Here is a 5,174-nt window from a genome sequence, read left to right as displayed (position 1 = left end):
TTTGTATCAGGTGGCCAAAGTATTGGAGTTTCATCTTCAGCATTGGTCCTTCCAATGAATATCCAGGACTGATCTCCTTTAGGATGGACCGGTTGGATCTCCTTCTAGTCCAAGGGACTCTCAAGAGTCTTCTTCAATGCCACAGTTCAAAAGCATCAGTTCTTCAGTGCTCAGCTTTCTTTATAGTCCAACTCTCACATCCATACATGACTACTGGAAAAACCATAGCTTTGACTAGACAGACCTTTGTTGGCAAAGTAATGTCTCTGCTTTTTAATATGCTGTCTAGGTTTGTCATAGCTTTTCTTCCAAAGACCAAGTCACAGTAAAGCACATATATAAATGCCTGCTAATGATGACTATCCTGGTTTGCCCAAAACTTAAAGGTGTTCTAGAACATGGGCCTTTTACTGTTAAAACAGGACTGTCCCAGGCAACTCAATGGTTAGTCACTTTATCCCGTTTGACTACTCTTGTTCTTTTTGGTGTGGTCCTGACAGTCTGTGAGAACAAATGCACTCGTAGAAGTAAAAGGGAATGTAAAAGCTGGGTGAAAAGAAAAATCAGGAGTTTCAACTTCAGTACTGTTCCCAGACCCTGGGGTCATGGGAAATTGTCTTGATGCTTAATGAAAACACCTATTTAGAGACTTCTTTGGTCTTTCTGCCTCACGCAGAGGTTCTGTCTTCAGGGCACATCAGAATCACCTGCAGGGCTGTTAAAACGCAGATCACTGGGACCCACCCCAGAGTTGCAGGTTCAGAATCTGCAGTTGTAACAAAGTGCCTGAGTGGTGGAAATGCTGCTGCTTCGGACCACACTCTGAGAACCGCGGGACTGGAGATTCAGATGAAGGTTTTCAAGGTTCAGTAGGACTTCCCTCTTAAGACCTCTCCAGGCAGAGTGAATCCACGGCCTTCTGTGTTCCTCCCAAGTGGAAATTACCGCCTTTGCAGCACTTTTGTGGCACTGCGTTAAAATGATTTGCTTCAGTATTAACACGCGTCTTCTGTGAGCTGTTCAAGGGTGGCTTTCACCCTTCTGAGCCTGTCCCAACCTCAAATGAATGCTGGGACAGCTGGAAGCTGGTTGGGAGTAAATTCTCAATAGTGCCAATGATGATCATTCCAGACGATGAAGAGGCGGCGGCCATGGGTCACACTAGCCCATCAGCCTGACTGCCCTGTATGTAATAAGGACCCTCTCGCAGAATTCTGAGCACAAGTTCTCTCCTCTGGGAACCTGGGGGTGAACTCCTATTACTAACACATTCCCTGAGCTGAATCTACCACAGTGATTTTGGTATCTCAGAGGAGATTCAGCTGTGTAACCTGACTCCATCCCTCTCTGATCTAATGTTTCAATTCTGTGAAAACCTGGGACTAAGGATTGATTAAAATGATTTGTTCCTATGGTATGCTTTCAAGAGTGCTGAGATACCTCCTCTACTGGCCTCTCCTTGTCCCAGATTTCTACTATTAGAGATTCATTCCTTTGGATTTGTCTCGTGGGGGAGGGAGAACCTTGTCTAACCATCCTAGACAGGTTTGATGCCCTCACTAGATTAGGAGGATCTCAAGGAATGTGTCTCATTTACCACTATGTTCTTAATGCTTAGCACAGTCTTTGACACATAAATAACTGCTCAAGAAGTGTTTGTGGAATGAATGAATGGATCCTTGGATACCAATAGCAATTGAGACTGGAGAGAGTGGTGGAGCCTGGAGAGAGCTCTGGGCTGAGTCCTCCAGGCTTGGCTGTCACTGCCTCACTCTGTTAAGAGGGAAAGTCCTTTCCCCGGGTCCTAGTTTTCCCGTGGGAACACTGAGAGTATAGATAGAAGGTCTCATCTGATCTCTGCCTACTTCATACCACAGCCATGGTGTTCCAGCCTCTGGGCTTTTCACCTGTAAAAGGCCAGGTGTCTTCCTATGCCTGGACTACTTTCACTTCCTTTCCCTGAGATTTTCTGGGTTTCTTTTAAGTCTTTCCACGGACATCTCCTCAGAGAGGATGGGCTGGTACCTCCCCAACTAATGTTATTCTGTATCTGAGCAAAGAATGATTGCAACTTGCAAGTTTTTCTTTGTCTTCTCTGCATCTGAGCTTTCAGGTAGTCTGAGATTCCTGGAGACATGGGATGGTGCGAATCCCAGACACCTAACACCGTGCGGGGCCCCTAGGAGGTGCTCAGGGATTAATGGGGATTAATCTGAACTGAAGCAGAAATCAGAGCAGAGGTTGTGTTCCTCCGAGGATGGCCAGCAGATGTCGCCACAGACCAGGAGGAGGCGAGGCGGTGCGGTGGGCGGGCCTCCCGCAGGGCGGCCTCACCTGTTGGCGGCCTCACCTGCCCGCCCCACCCCCCGCGGAAGCCAAGAGCCTGGGCTCTGGCTTCACCTGGGCAATTGGGAAAGCGGTGCCCGGAGCCACGAGGAGGGGAGATGAAAGGCGGGTGGCGGGTGGGGGCCGCCTGCAGCGCCAGGTGAGAGCCGGCAGCCCCGCCCAGCGCCTGGGGACCAGGTGGGTCAGGCTCCCTGGCGGGTGGAGGGAGGTGGCCAGGCTGGCACCCGGATGCCAGTTCTCCTTGGCTCTCTTCCCCATTGGGTGACTCTGCTCAAGTCCCTTCCCTGTCTGGGCCCCCCGTTCTTGGTCTTGTCAGATCCCTGAGGTGCATTCCTGTGGTTCTGCGTAATAATGACTTTGACTCATTAAGCAGTGTGTGGCGTGCATTTCCCATTTGAGCTTCAACACAACTCTCTCCACCTGGGTTCCATCCCTGGGTTGGGAAGATCCCCTGGAGAAGGGAACGACCACCCACTCCAGTGTTCTGGCCTGGAGAATTTCATGGACTGTACAGTCCATGGGGCTGCAAGGAGTAGGACAGGACTGAGCAACTTTCACTTTCCGCAACTCTCTGAGCTTGGTAGTTTTCTTATGTCCATTTTGCAGAGGCCAGAGAGAGGATCAGAGGTGAGGTCGCTTGCTCAGGGTCGCACAGCATCCACTTAGCAAGTTGCAGACTAGAAATTTGAGCCCAGAGTCCGAGTTCTGGTGCTGTTCCTCCCCTTGCTTGCTCACCCTGTGAGAGAGACACCCTATTTTATTTTCACAATTCTATGTCAATGTATCTCAAGAAAAAATTTTTTTACATATCCACTCTTTTAAAAATTATTTTCTGAGACTTCCCTGGTGATCCAGTTGTTAAGAATCCACATGTCCATGCAGGGGACACAGGTTCAGTCCTTGGTCAGGGAATTAAGATCTCACACGCTTCGGGGCAACTAAGCCTGAGTGCTCTTGAGCTCATGCTTTGCAACAAGAGAAGCTACCACAGCGAGAAGCCTGAGCACCACCACTAGAGGGCAGCCCTGCTCGCTACCACTGGAGAAAGACCGCGCCGCGCAAATACCCAGCACAGCCAAAACAAGCACACGGGAGAAAATGCTTTTCCATGCGGGTCATTACAGAGTATGGAGAAGAGTTCCCTGTGCTCTACATTTTCCCTGGTGGCTCAGACAATAAAGAATCAGCCTGCAATGCAGGACATCCGGGTTAGATCCCTGGGCTAGGAAGATGCCCTGGAAAGGGGAATGCCTTCCCACTCCAGTATTCTTGCCTCGAGAGTTCCACGGACAGAGGAGCCTGGCAGGCTACAGTCCATGGGGTCGCAAAGAGTCGGACTTAACTGAGAAATGAATACTTTAAACTTTTTCACCTTCAGTGTGTATATGTCGATCCTAATCTCCAAATGTTTACCTCCCCTTCCATTCCCCTTTCCCCCGGAACCATAAGATTTTTTCCCTACATCTGTGACACTATTTCTGTTTTGTAAATAATTTCATTTGTACCATTTTTTTTAAGATTCCGCATAACACCCTATTTTGGTTGAATTACTTTTTATTTCCTCTCAATGCCCTCGCCTCTCCCAGCCCCTCACTGCCTTTGGGGGCTGGCAGGCCAGGGCCACCTCGGAGCTGAGTCCAGGAATTGAAGTCTAGAGAGATGCAGTGATATTGATCCAGAACCTTGGCCTCCCTGAGCTCACAAACAACCCTGGACTGGACTTGTGAGGTGGGAAATCACTACTGACTTGGTTGTTTAAGGCCGGCTAGTCTATGACCTGCCGCTGGGCACATCCTAACTGAGAGAACTCTTCCCGGAAGGAGAGCACAAGGGCCAGCGCTCCCTTCATCCCTTTTCTCACCCTTCACGTCATAGCACCCAGTGCTGCGCCTTCTGGGGCTGAGAGCCACTATTTAGAGCCTGTTGAGGGTGTTCATTGGAGGGACTGATGCTGAGGCTGAAACTCCAGTACTTTGGCCACCTCATGCGAAGAGTTGACTTGGAAAAGACTCTGATGCTGGGAGGGATTGGGGGCAGGAGGAGAAGGGGACGACAGAGGTTGAGATGGCTGGATGGCATCACTGACTCGATGGACGTGAGTTTGAGTGAACTCCGGGAGTTGGTGATGGACAGGGAGGCCTGGCGTGCTGAGATTCATGGGGTTGCAAGGAGTCGGACACGACTGAGCAACTGAACTGAACATTTTTTTAACACTTTCTCTGTGTTAATACTTTATGTGGGTTGGGTTTTTTATTGGACTATTATTGCTGTACAGTATTATGTTGGTTTCTGCCGTACATCAGCATGAATCAGCCACAGGTATACACAGCGATTGTTTCATCTATTGCTCACAGAATCCCATGACGTGAATCCTGGAACTTGTTTACAGATGAGGAAGCCTGGGACTCGGGAAAGACCTGCTGCTTGATGGTTGAGAGCTTGGTCCTGTTTCCCTTGCAGATCCTCAGCCTCCCTCACGTCCAGACACCCCAGCTCATCCCTTTATCCCCATGTTTCTCATTGTGCGATTCTTGCTCAGAGTATATGCTTGATAGAGGCAATGTGGGGTTCTAAAGTTCAAATTCTTTGTTATCTCATTCTGCCTTTAGGGTGATAACCCAGGCATGTGGGCTTCCAAAGGATGCCTGTGCCCTGAGCGAAAAATGCCAGGAGGATTGCCCTGGTTGAGTTCAAGCTACCAACAGTTCAACTACTGACTCACAAAACCCCTGACTCTCTAACCATCCTTGTCCAGCACGCACCTGGAGCATCCTTCAGATGGGACAGTAGGCCAGCCATGCTGGATTGGACAACTGCCAGAGGACCCT

This window comes from Bos grunniens, chromosome 17, assembly GCF_055505025.1.
Source record: "Bos grunniens cultivar Pamir isolate PY7600 chromosome 17, Bosgru_T2T1.0, whole genome shotgun sequence".
Classification (NCBI taxonomy): domain Eukaryota; kingdom Metazoa; phylum Chordata; class Mammalia; order Artiodactyla; family Bovidae; genus Bos; species Bos grunniens.
The sequence above is the reverse complement of the archived record's forward strand: the minus strand, read 5'-3'. Positions refer to the sequence as shown.